This window comes from Ictidomys tridecemlineatus, chromosome 4 (genome assembly GCF_052094955.1).
Source record: "Ictidomys tridecemlineatus isolate mIctTri1 chromosome 4, mIctTri1.hap1, whole genome shotgun sequence".
Taxonomy (NCBI): Eukaryota; Metazoa; Chordata; class Mammalia; order Rodentia; family Sciuridae; genus Ictidomys; species Ictidomys tridecemlineatus.
Genome location: NC_135480.1, coordinates 124,801,821 through 124,817,523, shown reverse-complemented (window position 1 = coordinate 124,817,523; position 15,703 = coordinate 124,801,821). Strand labels below are relative to the sequence as shown.

At 42.0% G+C, this 15,703-nt stretch overlaps 1 long non-coding RNA gene and 1 pseudogene across 5 annotated transcripts in view; one reads left to right on the top strand and one right to left on the bottom strand.

The window, feature by feature from the left end:
- LOC110597002 (E3 ubiquitin-protein ligase RNF213-like) overlaps window positions 1–3,187 on the bottom strand; it is a 188,775-nt pseudogene extending 185,588 nt beyond the window's left edge. The window contains exons 1-2 of the transcript XR_013437186.1: window positions 2,891–3,187; window positions 993–1,133 (exon numbers count right to left, since the gene is read on the bottom strand). The product of XR_013437186.1 is annotated as an E3 ubiquitin-protein ligase RNF213-like (transcript). The remainder of the gene's footprint in view (window positions 1–992; window positions 1,134–2,890) is intronic.
- A 46-nt stretch (window positions 3,188–3,233) lies between these two features.
- LOC144377238 (uncharacterized) overlaps window positions 3,234–15,703 on the top strand; it is a 70,739-nt gene continuing 58,269 nt past the window's right edge. For all 4 annotated transcript variants that reach the window (XR_013438012.1, XR_013438011.1, XR_013438010.1 and 1 more), the window contains exons 1-2: window positions 3,234–3,354; window positions 13,439–13,509. This is a non-coding gene — a long non-coding RNA (uncharacterized LOC144377238). The remainder of the gene's footprint in view (window positions 3,355–13,438; window positions 13,510–15,703) is intronic.

Genomic DNA, 15,703 nt, shown 5'->3' with positions numbered 1-15,703 from the left:
GAAGCATCATATGTCTTTTTTCCAAAATATATTATAAAGTTTCAGAAATTGAAAAAGAATGGTATTGGGATAAATATAGAAATATCGACCAAAGAAACAGAATAAATACCATAAATAAATCCACAAATATGCAGACAACAGATGTTCCACGGGAGTGCCCAGAATGTACAATAGGGAAAGGATTGTCCCTTCAACAAATGGTGTGGGGAAAACTAAATATTCACAACTGAAAGAACATAGTTGGACTCTGTTGGGAAATAAGGATCTCAAGACTTCACTCCCACGTTTATTCTACCGTTACTCACAATAGCCAAAATGCATAAACAATATAAAATGCATAACAATATAAACAATATAAACATCCATTGATGGATTAGTGGATATGAAACGCACACATACACACACACAATGGAATATCATTCAACCTTTAAAAAGGAAATCCTGCTATCTGCAGAAACATAGATGAACCAGGGGAACCATAGGCTAAGTAATTTAAGCCATTTGCAGAATGACAAATATTGCATGATTTCACTTAGATCTAAACAGTCAAACTCATAGAAGCAGGGAATAGAATGGTAGTTACTAGGGCCTGAGAGCAAAGAAAAATGGAGGGTTGCCATGTAACTCATGTAAAATTTCAGTTACTAAAGATAAATAAGTTCTAGAGATCTGCTTTACAACATTGGGCCTAGTTAATGTTATTGTACACTCACAATTTTTTAAGAAAGTATACTCAAGTTGAATGTTGTTATCACCACAAAAAGTCTATTAAAAGCTGTTATATGATACTTCATGATTTTGCAACATGCATCCATTTCACACATAAATATTAAATTCACACATAAAAATTATATCAAACATAAAGAAAAAATTATACCAAACATAAACAAAATTTGTAATGATTTGTACCTTTAGAAGTATATTTTAAAACTGAATCAATGAAACAAATTGAATCTCTCTTCTCTATTAACCACACATTAGGACTTTCTTACCATAAAGAGTTATCTCTGGTTTGTGTTTCTTGGACAAATTAATGATATCCACTCCATTATAATAGAGATTTTCAAAACACCCAGTGGACGCTCTTATGTGGCAACACCATTGATACTCCATGTCCAAGAATCCCTCCAAAGCTGATATTAAAAAGAAAAAAAGATATAAATAATATTAATTATTTTCTGATTATCTACCCCAAATACTAATGATATATAGATCCTATGATAAGTGTATTTAAATTTGCTTTGCATATTATAATTTCATATTAATGCCAAATGAAGTTTTAAGATGCAGATTTATAATTTTATTCATTATAGACTCAATCCCCTTATTACAATTTCTAGACATATGAGTCTTCTCCTAATAGTTAGATGAGAATATTGTATCATTATTTCCATGGTGATCTGTATAATAGCTTATCCAGTGTATCATTGCTAAAGAAAAGGAGAACAGTAAAACCCCACGTCCCTGAATGTCTCCTTTCTTTTTTATTTTTATTTTATTTTATTTTTTTGTAGCTGTAGATGCACAGCATGCCTTTATTTTATTTATATTTGTATGTGGAGCTAAGGATCAAACCCAGTGCCTCACACATGCTAGGCAAGTGACTGCCACTGAGCCCCAGCCCCAGCCCTGATTGCCCCCTTTCTGTTCCCAAAAACCTTGCCAAGTTAAGGAAACACTGAGAGCAAGCCTGGACCGGAAAGTCCACATATGCATTATCTTAAAGGACCTGGGCTTCCTCTTACCCACAATGGAAACCAGAGCTAGTTGGTGCTACCTGTAGAAAACTACTTTCTTACCTGTACATCAGGGCAATTGCTCCTTAGGATGCTGGTCAGACAAGCTAACTAATTAGCTAACACTGATGATGTCACTGCTTCCGCAGTCTAAGGCTGAGGGCACCATGGAAAGGATATGTGACAACAGTCCAGCTCGCCACTACTGGACAAAGTGGTGAATATAACAAAGTGGTGAACAAAAGTAAGAATATAACTAGTCAAATTCAAATGAAGTTCTCTAGCTTATTGAATAGCAATATAGTAATGAAACCCTGATAATGAAGAATTAAACGATTTCCCATTTTAGCAGTACATATTCCTAAGTATGTCACTGATGGCATTAAGAATAACTAAGGCTTACCTTGCAGTTAGCCAACAAGGATATATTTGTTCTGAACATGATTTTGCCAATATTATTTTGGTCAAAAGGATTTTACCCTCATCCTCCCTGTTGCTACTATGGTTCTGCAATAGTTAAATGATTAAAGCATCAAAATCTTCTGGAGCATTTGCTGCACACAGATTGCTGAGATGGGGCCCTGAATTTCCCACAATCCTTTGAGTTATTTTCCCATAATCCTTTGAGTTATTTCCTAATGTGACCTCTAACACTATCTAGAACAATTAACCATGTGCTAATCACTTATATATCTGATAAGGCAAATCTAAAATGTATATGGACAGACATTTCTAAGCTTACTGGGCGATCAAAGTAGCATATGGACACCTGGCAAACTGGGTGTAACAAAAGTACTTAGTCACAGCCATCCCTGCAGCAGCCCCAGTAGTTTAAAATCTTAAAGGACAATAAACCTAACCTCAATTTCAGGGATTTAAAATGGTAGACAAGGCGCAGGCGCTCGCAGCCGCTCCCGCGTGCCCCTCCCCACAAGCCCTGCGCGCGACCCCCAGCCCCGCGCGCACCCCGTCAGTCCCGCGTGCCCCCCCTCAGGCCCGCGCCCCCTCCCCCACCCCCGCGCGCCCGCGACTCTCGGGGCTGGAGTTTTTTGTTGTTGTTGTTGTTTTATTAGTTGCTCAGGACCCCCACTTCCTGGTGCCTGAGCGCCTTGGGTTCACCGCCCCAGATCCCCCAGCCGTGAAGACGGGCTCACCTCAGCAGCAAGAGCGATTGCTCTTCAGCCACCGGCGGCGCCCAAGGTTCCCCACCAGGCTGGGACTGCTGGGCGGACGCGGGAAGCTGAGACAAGGTAGAAGATGCCTAGGTCTTGGGGCCATTGGGGACAGCTGGCCTCGTCCGGGAGCTGCTCCTGAGGGCCTTGGCTGGGCTGGCGAGAGCGAACGTCTGGCCTCAATGAAGGAGCCACGCACTCGGCAGAGACCCCAGCGCCCAGCGCCGCTGAGCTCTTAAGCTCAGAGCGGGATTCCCCTAACCGGCCCAGCCCCGCCTCCCCAGCGCCGCTGGGCCCCCATTGGCCAGCGCCGCCTGCACCTCTGGGGAACCGGCTCTTGTAGAGCTGAGCCGAGAAGGGGAAGGACTGGGCGGCTGCTCCTCCCCACCCGCTAGGCCCAGCAGTGGACCTCAGTGTTCCACACTTGGCAGGCCCCTCAGGTTCAGGTAAATAGATGGGATTCCATCACTATTTGTCCCTGGTCCTAATGACTTTCGTCTTTGTGTCTTCCAGCCAGACCTCACCCCTCAGGCCTGGGGCCTGGAGGCACCAGCTGCCTCTGAACAAGGGCGTTTATTCTTCACACTGTCCCTCTCAAGGCCTCCCAGCAGGGATGGCCTTCAGAGGCCAGGAGCACTGTGAAAATTCCTGTCCAAGAGAGGAGAAGGGGGCAGGAAAGGAGGGGGCAGGTGCAACTTTGACCCAGTTAAGTGACTCTGGGGAAGAGCAAATGCAAAGGCCCTAAGGCAGAATCAACTTGGAGTGTTCAAGGAACCTCCAGAACAGCATTAAGCTGAGGACAAGGTTAGTAGTTGTTATGTTTGAATATGAGATGTCATCCAAAAGGTCAGGTGCTGACACAGGAGGTGTGTGATTACAGTTTGAGAGCTGTAGCCTAATCAGGATTATTGAGTGGCAACTGCAGGCACATCCTGTATAGTTGGAGGAGGTGGGTCACCAGGGGTGTGCTTGGAGGCTTTATATTATGCCCCTGGCTCCTTGTGCTTTTTCTGCATCACCATGATATGAAAGGCTTTTCTTTGCTACATTCTTCTCCTATCAACTTCTGCCTCATCTCAGGCCCAGAGCAACTTTCAGCCAACCACAGAACCTCTGAAGCTAGGAGCCAAAATCAACTTTTCTTCCTCTACCTTGTTCTCATCAGGTATTTGGGTCACGTGACAAAAAAGCCAACTAACATAGTAGTTGAGTGTAGAGAGGTCCTTGGCCTTGGAGGCCAGTGCAAGGAATTTGCATTTGCTTTTGCTGAGATAAGAAGCTCCTAGAAGAGGGTAACGCTAAGAAGAGACATGGGGCTAGTCTGGGTTTTCAAGAAGCAGACACCAAGAGGGGATTAAATATGTAAGGGTTTTATTAGGGGAAGTGCTTTATTGAGATAAAATGGAGCTGGACAAGATGAGATCTGATTCCTAGTGAAGGAGAGAGAGCGGTAAAATTGGGTGGTCCAAGGTGGCCATGCAGTCTGAGGAAGATTCTGCAAAGCCTTGGAGCATCTGTGAACTGTCGAGGTGATTCTGTGTCCTGCAGAAATGGGCCTGCCTTAGTGTCCTGCCTCTTTCAGACACTGGCTAGGGGTGACCCCTGGAACACATGGCCTCTTGTAAATGCAGGGGGCTTTCAGATCCAGACAGCCATAGCCCTCAGTCCATTGGACACCCAGGTTGCTGGTCTGCAAAAGGCGTTCTCATATTGCCCACCTAGCTGGCATTGTAGACATGCACTTGTGCTATTTCAAGATTATCTGGGAAGGTGAGCAAGAGGCACAATGATGACCACAGAAGGTTCCAGCTCTAGAGCCCCACCCAGGGGTGCATGAGCAGCCCCAGATGGAACTCAGTGGGGGCCAGACAGAAGTATGTGCCTGCCAGGGAGTTAGGCACTGCCTGACTCCATCCCTGCCACCCAGTCTCCTGCCACCCAGCAAATCCCCTGTCTCCCTAACGGAATTCAGGCCTATATCCTGGCTTCTGGCTATTGTGCCATTTTTATAGCCTGGACTTGATTTAGATGTTAAAGCCTTGCTAAGAATATGCCCCAACACTTGGAAGAACCTTTATTATTATCCTAAATTGTAAAGAACTGGTTGTTGCCCCCCCCTTTCCTTCTTCCCTTTCTTCTCTTCAGGATCAGGCTGGAGCTAGGTCATTGTTGTTAATTTTAGATCTGAAATTGTATGGGTTATGGCTGGTGTCCCTATACTTTCACTCCTTAAAACAGGAAGGAAGGCCTCAGCTGGGAACTTGGGAGAGACAAGAAGCTGCTCAGGGCAGTGTTGCAGTGGAAATCACTAAGTATACCTAGGAAACACCAGATTCAGAGAGAGTTTTTGTGTGGTTAAATTAAAAAATCCCTCTGCCCCCCCCCACCATCTGAGGGCCAGGTCTACACCCACCATGGATTAAAGAGTGGGAGGTAAGACCTGTATGTGTGGGTTCAAATCCCAGCTCTGCCACTTTCTAGCTCTGTGGCTTTGGGAAAGGATCAAAGTCCAGCTTCTTCACTACCTCAATTTCTTCATCTGTAAAATGGGTGATACAATCTATTATGGCTGGTAGGGGGTTAATCAAGGTAGCCTATGTAGTTTTCACTGGAGTGTCTAAGGCAGGCATTGCCTTTGTGTGTGTTAGCCGTTAGGACAGGTTGAGCTTTCCTAATCTGAAACTCTAAAATTGGAAAAGCTCCTAAATCCAACATGTTTGGGGTGCCAACATAATGCCCCAAGTGGAAAATTTCACACCATAAAATTCTGTTTCATGCATAAAATTATTAAATATATGATATAAAATTGCCTTCAGTCTATATGTTTAAGGCACATATAAAAATGAAGAAATTTTATGATTAGACTTCAGTCTCATCCCTAGGATATCTTATTATGTCTATGCAGATATTCCAAAATCTGAAAAAAAAAATCCAAAATCTAAAGTGCTGCTGGTCCCAGGCATTTTAGATAGAGGATACTGTACCTATATTCACTCTGAATTTTCTGATTGGTGGGGCTTAAACTTAGAACACATCAAGGAAGGTCTTAGGGGTAAAAAACAAAAATCCCACATAAAGTACTGATCAAATGAATAAACTTACTATTTTACTACCTGGTAAGACTTATTAAGACATTTAATGATACTTGCTGATGTTGTCCGAGCACTTTCTACATGGCTTTTGCTGAGCTAAACTCTTCATGAATAGAACAGCCCAGAGCAGCAGGCAAAGCAGGGGATCTGGATCAGGCCACCTGGTTCACGATTCTGGCTCTGCCACTCAGAAGCTGCTTCCCACTTCTTATTCTTCTTTAACAATTTGGAAGTCAGAATCTCTCTGCAGTGGGGTAAATTCTGTCTCCCTGCACATGTCAAAGTCCTGGCTCTGAGTATCTCAGAAGGTGGCCTTATTTGAATTAGGGTTGCTGCAGATGTAATTAGTCAACATGAATTCACACCGGAGCAGGGTGAACCCTTAATCTAATCTGAAAGGTGTTCTCATAAAAAGACAGTGTGAAGGTCCAAGGGAAGAACACCATGTGACAAAAGGGACAGAGGTTGGAGTGAGGCAGCCACAACTAGGGGGCACTGTGGGTCAGCAGCTGCCACCAAAAGCCAGGGAGTGGCAAGGAACCCTTCTACCCAGAGTCCCAGGGGGACCACATCCCAGCTGAAGACTTGATTTCAGTCTCTGTCCTCCAATGTTAGTGGAGCTTTCTGCTGTGCACCACTCAGTTCAAGGTACTTCATGATGGCAGCCCCTTACCTCCTAGGGACCACTGAAGCCACCTGGAGTCCTGTGAGCCAGGAGATGCGGGCCTTCTTTTCCTGCTGCCCAGCCTCTCACAGTACTCCCTGTTTCTGCTCAGCGTGTGCCTTGTCATGGGAGTGAAGTTTTTATTTTCCTGCAGGTCATGATTCTTCTTGGCAAGCCATTTTGAAGTGCTGGACTCCAAATGCCCCCTGAAGGAGTTGAGCTTCTGGAAACAAAACCAGCCCCTTGAAGAGTCTAGATAGAGACTATCACTGTGGTTTAACACTGCCCATCAAACACTTTAGAATGAAAAGACCCACGTATTCCCAGCACTCAGGGTCAGGGGGAAATCTAAGACCTAGGTGTATGCACCTATGTGTTGCTTCTTTTCTAATTAAGTCATTTTATAAATTTGTTTTTAAGTGTCTCAGGTAACTCCAAGCATGCCCTTACTCATCCCTAGGATATCTTATTAATTTATTTTTTCTTCATCTCAAATTTAAGACCATATATCCTGTGGGGGAAAATACAGGGTTTGGGGCCAGACCTTGCTGGATTCTGCCCAGCCTTGTTTTCTGATCTCTGACTCACCTATATTTTCTCATGTAAAATGTGATCATAACTACACTTACTCCAGAGATTTTTTGCAACATGTAATAAGTGGTGTGTCCAGATCACAGCACATTAGATAGGAGGTGATCTTGCACATCAGTGTTGTTTGCTGAGGCAACACTTTCCTGGAGATTACTCCATGCTTCCTGTGAGGTCTGTGGCTTGTGCTGGCTTCAGTGGAGCACTTAGTAAATGTTAATGGGTAGCAGTCCCTCAAATCCAGGTATACTGGTGATGGCTCTGCCCAGTGCTGTCCCTTTTTCCCTTTTTGCTTACAGTGTGAGTATTACCCCACAGAACCCTTTACTTACTGGGTCAGTATCTTCTTTTCCCTTCAGTGGGTCTTGAGCATACAGTCCCGGGCTGTTGGATAATTTCCTTTGGCATCCAGCTTCAGGGAGCCAGCCCAATGCCCAACTGCTGCAAAAGAGAAGGAAATGAGTATTTCAGGGCCTGAGGGGAGCCAGGCTCTTGAGTTTGCAGGGAAGGAATTCTAAAGGTGACTCTTCTGCTTTTTCTTGGGCAACCTCTGCCTTGGTGGACCTGCAGGCAGCCCTCATCCATGGATTGGCCCATGCTATCTTGTTCTCAGCTCTGCAGGAATTCATGCTGTTAAATACCTAAGCATTCTCAGTGGTGGTGTTCTGCATCATCACCTATAGTCATTCTCAATCTCCATGGTGGATAGCCCTGCCACACTCACTACACTGACCTGAAGCCAGCATATTTCCCTATGGCTTCCATTGTGGGTGTAGAACTTGTAGAAGTGTCTGTCATTCTGATTCCCTATTTTTACCCCAGATGTTCACTTCAGGCCTTGGGGACCATGTGAGGGGGACTTTCAGGTCTGATGTTGGCATCATTACTTCCCAGATAGGCTCCTGTATGGATGATTCTAGATTCTCAGGCTACACTTAACTTAGCATGACCCTGGTCTTATTTAAACTTTTCTAAAAGTTCCCTGGTAGATTTTTTAGAATATGATATTAATTTTGCACTAGAGAAAGACAAAATGCACCCAGACCCTCTGGGTGTATTAGTATCGTAAAACTGATGTAATAAAACACCACAATCTGGATGGCATAAAACAACAGAAACAAATTTGCTGAGGCTGTCTTTGAACTTGCAATCCTCCTCCCTCAGCCTCCCCAACTGATTGGATCATAGACATGCCCCATTGCACCCATCCAGGAATGCAGATCTTTGAGTTGTCAAAAATGTAGATGCAACACTCAGTTTGAATGATGGCACAAGTGCCACCCTAAGTTACTGTAAGAACATCCAAGGTCATTTAGTGTTGTAAAACAGCTTTTTTGATGAGTACCATCTCTGCCTTAAGGAAAGAACTACCTTTCTCAGTGCCATTGAGAGCTTTTTGAATATAATTGTCTACAGCTTCTATGTAGCACATTTACATCCTCTAGACCAATTTTTGAGATAAACAGTAAAGCTAAATGATTATACCAGTGAAAAACAGATTGTCCCCATCTGTGCTTGAGACTGGGGTTGTTTGCAGGTTGACTTATTTTTTGTGTCTACTTCCCTTGCATCCATGGGTATACAACAGTACATCTTTCCATGCAGCCTAGAGGAAGCCAGGGCCATAAGTTAGTCCCACATATCCACTAGGTCCCATTGGGTGCTTATCATCTAATTCCAGGTCTGTAGTACCATCTAGTCCCAAACCGATCATAAGCCTGTGAAATTACAATATGTTGACATTGAGATTTTGAGGTCTATCCTGACTCCCAAATGAAACTAGGCCACATATCCTAAGTGTTGTTATGTTATTCACAACACATTGTGGTCTTCTGATTGAGATGTCCTGTGGTGGGCATAAGCCATATATATTTATCCCAAATTAAAAAAAATATATATATTTTTAGTTGTAGATGGACACAATACCTTTATTTATTTAGTTCTTTTAATGTGGTACTGAGGATTAAACCCAGGGCCTCATACATGTGAGGCAAGCTCTTTATCATAACCCCAACCCCATTCACCCAAAATTTGATAGTAATATTCCTTATATCTTTGCTATTCTGGCATTTATAATGGAAGATAAAGTGAAGATGGACTCTAATGTGGCTTAATGACTGCAAAAGTTTGGAAATTGGTTCACTCTACAGTGAAGCTTTTTCCATGACCTGGATGTGACAAAGTCTCATTTATGGGACATAATTTAACATCTGCACAAGAAGTGGTTCATAATGAGTCCATCTTTCCCCTTTGATCTAGCATTAGAGACCATAATTTTGCCTAGTCATACCAACAAGCTAGGGTCAATCCATGTTCTGATTGTTCAACTACTGACATCAACTACTGCCTTGAGTGAAAAACAGACAAGCACCTAAGTTTAAGATACCATGACCCAATAATGGAGTTGGATATTTAACCATTACCAAAAGAGAATAAGTAAATATTGTATCTTCCCAATTGCAACATGGAAAAGAAATAAAATGTCTTATATTGCGTATTCTGCAGGAATCAGCAGAAAAGTGTCCAGGGAACAAGGTTAGGACACTATATGTGGTGCCAGTATCCTAAAGGAAATGAATGACCCTATTTCCTACCTCAGGTTATCCTCAGTACAGCTCCAGTGACGGTGACTGTCTGGGGTGCTGGCTGATTCCAAAGGCTTCCTCATTTTGAGGGTGTCTGACCTGAGGTTTCTTCAGCCTTAGAGGAGTGAACTTTCCAGTGGCCTCTTCTGCCACATATAGAGCAAGGAGTCTTTGAAACCTGCCCTTAATTGAGTGATCTTTCTTCTAATGTCCTTACTTTCTGTAACAATGACAGACATTTTCAGAGGCTCAAGGGTCCTGTGGAGGAAGAAAGGGGTGGACATTAAGAAATGCAGTCAATAATTGCACTGATCTCTTGTCCCTCATTTGTCCTTTTATCTATCCCTTAAATGTTCCTCCTGGTCTAATCAGAAAAGACCTTTGTGGCCACCTTCAAGGGAAATTCCAGGGCATACGAAATATCAGTTTTCTAATTTCGATCTAAATTTTGGAGCAAATTGAAGAATGAAATTATCTTTTAAAATAAGTTGTTCTTCAAGATATGTAGGATCTAAGGGTGTATATTTTACTAAGCCTTCTTCAATCTTTCTACAAAAGCCCTGGGATTTCACTCCAACCCCTGATCAATTGTTGCCAGTTTCATACAACTAATAAGTTTCATCCTACTGTTTTTAAGTTCTGCCTTGAGACAAATAACCTGTGATTGCTGTTCCACCTTCTGGGTGATTCATCATAATTCCATTGATGATGCTAAGTTGCAACAGTGGAAGGACCACAGGGTATAAAGTGTTAGTAATATGTAAATCATTCCCCCAAGCCCTAGAAGCTTCTGTGCCCTGACATCTCTCTGTATCTGTTAGTGATTGATTCAAAATTACAGGTACACCTCTCAAAGCCTGGGTTAAATGTTGGTCATCAGGAAACCTTCTGAAATCCTCTTGATTTCCTTTAGATCTTGCATAGAAAAAGACACCTGCATTCTGACTGGTCCAGATCCTACATTTGTCTCTTGTAACAGGTGTAAACTGGCAACGGGCTTGGCACAGATAGGCTCATGGTGAAGGAAACCACAATGGGAGGAATGGGAGCAGTAGGTAATGATTGGTACAGAGGAAAGTGGAAGAATTAGATTTTGACAGCTTTGTGTGAAGTACATTGTTGAGAGAGAGGAAGAGGTAGTTTGGGGGGTCCCGTAGGCCAGTAATGTTTTGACTCATCATTACTAGAAGGGCATCATCAATGCTGCAGTTACCACATCAATTTTTTTGGTACCTTAGTAAAAAGAAAGCCTGTAGATAGTGAACTTCTGCAATTTTACTTCCTTTCTGCAACATGAATCTCATAAGAGTATTATAGTTTAGACTTCCATTAATGGACCATTTCTTTTTATCCCCTAATTCATACTGAGGCCAATCAATATTATAAAATAAAATTAATCTCTTCTTGAGGGTCTCCAGGCAAAAAAAAATGATCCTAGTTTCATAGGATGTACCCCAAGGAGGTGGTAGCTTGTATCAATGGTTGATTTCCTGTCTGTGAAATAAAGCCAGCCAGGTGTGATGGCATACTCCTATAATCTCAGGGACAAGGGAGGGTAAGGCAGGAGGAGTGCAAGTTCAAGGCCAGCTCAGCAACACAGCAAGGCCCTAAGCAACTTAGCAAGACTGCCTCAAAATAAAACAATAAAAAGGGCTGCAGATGTGGCTCAGTGGTTAAGTGCCCCTGGGTTCAATCCCTGTTACAACACACACAAAAATAATAATAATAATAATAATTAATTAAAGAATTAACAGCCTGTTGATACCCCAGGAGTTCCTCAGTAGTACTGACCTGCAAGACAGATGACTGTATGAAGATATCCCTCACATACATTGCAATTTAAACCCAGAATCAGGAGCCATCCCTGTGTAGTTTCCTAGAATGTAGTGTAGCATGTGTGTCCAAGTTCAGCAACTCATGCCTTGTCTGCTCAACTCTGTTTCTCAAGCCTTTAATCTTATTTATTAAACATGTTTAATAACCTTATGCCAGACAATTGATATGACTTGGGGAGTGACCCTTAACCCTTTTGCAGATAATTTGAAGAATATTATGAACTTGATGTTGAAAAGTGGAGGGAGCCAGAGGTTTTTCTGTCACCCTGTTGGAAACATAGCAAGGCCAAAAGTAACAATAAGTGTCATAGAAAAGAGGAAGGATCATTGTATGGCTGGTTTTTTTCCTTGGAATATAAACTGTGAGGGGACATAATGTCCATGAAGAGTCATTATACAGTAAGGACAAAAAAGTACCATTTTGGTGAAGATACCAGCTGAGAAAAGGTTTCTTAGCTATTAGATACCTTAAACTAATTGGTGCCCCATGAGGTGATTTGCAAGTAGGTAAAGATAGTGAACTCATTGTCCTCCTATTTCTGAACATAGCCTCTAATAGAAGGTGGTATGATGCTCATTACTGAAGAGAGTCAGAGGTTACTATAAAGCAACAGCCAAACAGTGGAGTCTCATTGCCTCTCTGGTGGCCTTGCTCAAAAAGATGCCACAAAAAGCAAGAGAGAGTGTGTACATTTGCATGTCAGGAGGATAAAAAAAGGTTCCCCTGCAGTTATTTACTGTAAGAAAAGATGGCACTGGTGTGACATATGGAACAGATTTTGGCAGAGGAAAGTGTACACAGAGAAGCGCAAAGCAAAAGGCTAAGATATCAGGGGTTAAGTTACATATCATCTCAACCAAAGCTGTGAGAGGAACAAGGTGAAGTTCATATACCTGTCCTGTAGATGGCTGTTGATCTGAATGGAGGCACCAGGTTAGAAGTCACAGGAAAGTGGAAAGTTGAAGCTCCAAACTTCAGTTCTTATGTTTCAAGGAAAGAAAGCCAGACGCTGAAAGCCATGCTAGAGAACTTTATTATAAGTAGAAAGTAAAGAAAGGCTCAAAGAGCCCTCTTATGAGAGTGGGTCATCTCCCATCAGAGAATGAGAAATGAAATAGTGCTGTTTGTAAATGTACTGCTGTTTTATGGTTGCCTTGAGAACTGGGGTTCACCTTCATCACTCTTTGACAATCGGGTGTTCAACTCCTTCACATCAGGTGGTAGAGTTTTTGATCCTATTTGGTTCTCCCCAGAACTGTCATGGTGGCCATCCTATTAAAGGGGGGATTTATTTACAAGTCAATCCTATGTTAATGTGAGTTTTGGGATCAGTGACTAGACAGAATTTACCTTTGTGCTCCTGGATTTCTAAGAAAATTTATCTTCAGGAATATTTTGAGACACCTATGGCCATAAGAATGTATATGTGAATATAGATCCTATTTTCAGGAGATCCCATTGTCTAGCTTTACAATGACACCAGCTGACCCTGTCAAGAGTTAGTAATCGCTCCACTAATCTTATTTGATGTATTTCTAATTGGCTCCCTTTGTTATGTTTATTTGTATAACTGTTGTTTTTCTGCATTTTCTGATTACACATTTGCCTTAAAAAATAAAGAAAACCTTAAAGTAACTTAGAGAAAATCTATGATCTTTCCCTGTTATTGGTCTGCATTTCACTGCATTGTAGTTCACTACTCACTACTATTTAATGTCTCCCACCCCCTGAGAGAACTGACAATGACAACCTTTGGTTTGTACAGGTCGGAGGACCTTTGCATTGGGGCTGGCAGCCTAAATGGCAGATGAATAGGATTCCACCGGCCACCCTCAGGTATGGACCAACAGGAAAGCAGGTAGAGGGTGGGGTTAGTCACAGAGCCAGCTTTGGCAGAATGCCCCTCTTCACACTGAACCAGCCAGACTTTGTTAAACATGATGAATTTTCTCACTGATCTTCAACAGCTCCATGGGCAAATTGGGCAAAATCCTTAGAGATGAGGAATTAAAGCAGAGCACAGAAGTCAAGGTTTCCCCAGGCAAGTGAGGGGACTGGAATGCAGGTCCCACCATCCTGGGTCAGGGCACCTCTTTACTGGGTGGCAAGAGCCTGGCATACTTGGGCCTGGGCAGGCTCCAAGTTGTGGCTTCACCAGACTGAGATTCTGATAGAGTTGGTGTCTGCCTCAAACCTCTAATTCAACATATTAGCATTAAAAACAGAAAGCCATAAATTATAATCACTGTAACATTCCCTTTACTAACAATATTACAATATAAAATTTGAATAATTTTTCAGATTTAAAAAATGTAATGACATCATTAAATATTGTTACAGCATAATATTAGAAACAACAAAAATGCAAACAAGGCATTCAGATTTCTCATAAAACACATTTTCCTCCAGATTAAAAACATTTTATTCAGATGTATAATTTGTATATCTTTATGGGGTATAACACAGCAATACAATATATGTATACAAGTTTTATCATGCAACATTAACTTTACTCCCAGGCAGTCACTAGAGTGTAAACTCTCTTTAGTTTTTTTTTTTGTTGTTGTTGTTGTAACTAATGACTTTGCATAGAATTCATACTGTAGCAGAGTCAGAGAAACTGTCTCTTTGTACCCTTCAAGAATGGAGACATTAGAGCACTTCAAACAGGCATTGATGCAGGGCAGATGTGGCTGATCACCTGTGGAATTTGGGGGATGCAGTTTTATTTAAGTTGCAGCAATCCAGAGGGACTAATTCCAAGAAATCTCTGGACCCTAGGTGAGGAAGTTCTCTGAGATTTATAGTCAGTGGTTACACAATAGGGTGGTTAACATAACAGTTACTGTTTCTTCCATGTTCTTATCTTAGGTTAGACAGAGATTTCACAAGTTTTTACTAAGAAAACAGAAACAGTAAATTTTTCACATCAAAAAGCTTGATTGCAGACTGTTTTTTTTTTCTTTTTTTGGTTGTAGATGGGCACAATACCTTTATTTTATTATTTATTTTATATGGTACTGAGAATCAAAACCAGTGTCTCACATATGGTAGGCAAGTGCTTTACTACTGAGGTACAACCCCAACCCTGCTGACCTAATTTTTACAAGAAATAGAAACCTGACATTTAAAACAAAGTGGAGCTCATACCACACGAACACTCTAGAAATCCTGCTGACTTAAAAAAAATATCTTCTTGGCTAGAAAGGAGGCTTATATGTTATAATTGGTGAGGGTCTTTTGGGGACCACATCATTTGGAGTCTTTTGGGGACTACACCATTACTCTCTCTTTGATGTTCATTATTTAATCTTTTAAATCAAAGGCCATCATTATTTTCTTGGTTTAAAGCTTCATGTGATGTTATATCTTAGTTTCTTTCTCTCTGTCTCTCAACATCTGATTCTAGAGTACACCTAATAGTTTTAATGTAAAGGGAAGACAAACATGGAAGCAATGAACAAGTTAATAACATAATCTCTACTATGTCAATTATGCTTTTGAATCCACCAAGAATAGAAAACCATTCTCCAAATTGTGAGCTTGGATCCTAATCCTTAATGCCCTCTGAGGTTTGAACTGGTACATGTACTAGTTTTCTGATATTGTCATTTGTGTGTTTGATTGTTATCAGGCCTGTAGTAAGCACCAAGGAAAGGACCATGTGCATGCCAGAAGTAATAAATCATAGCATAAGAGCCATCTCAGTAGATGAAACAGTCCATTTGTCCTGTTGGTTGGTTTATCTTCCACCTTGCAGTGATCAGCCAGCCCCCAAGTGGCTGAAGCAGGGCTGATGTTTCCTCAAGCTTTGGGTGTGTGCAGGCTTTTCAGCTTCCAGAGTGACTAGAGCAGGGATGGTGTCCTTCTGATCCTCAATTGTCTGTTGTTTCCTTCTTCCTGATGGTCAGCTGAAGGGATGCAAATTAATGGGGAAAGCTGCAAAAGAATATATATAATTGGGCTGGGTATGTGGCTCAAGTGGTAGCGCGCTCACCTGGCATGCGTGCGGCCCAGGTTTGATCCTCAG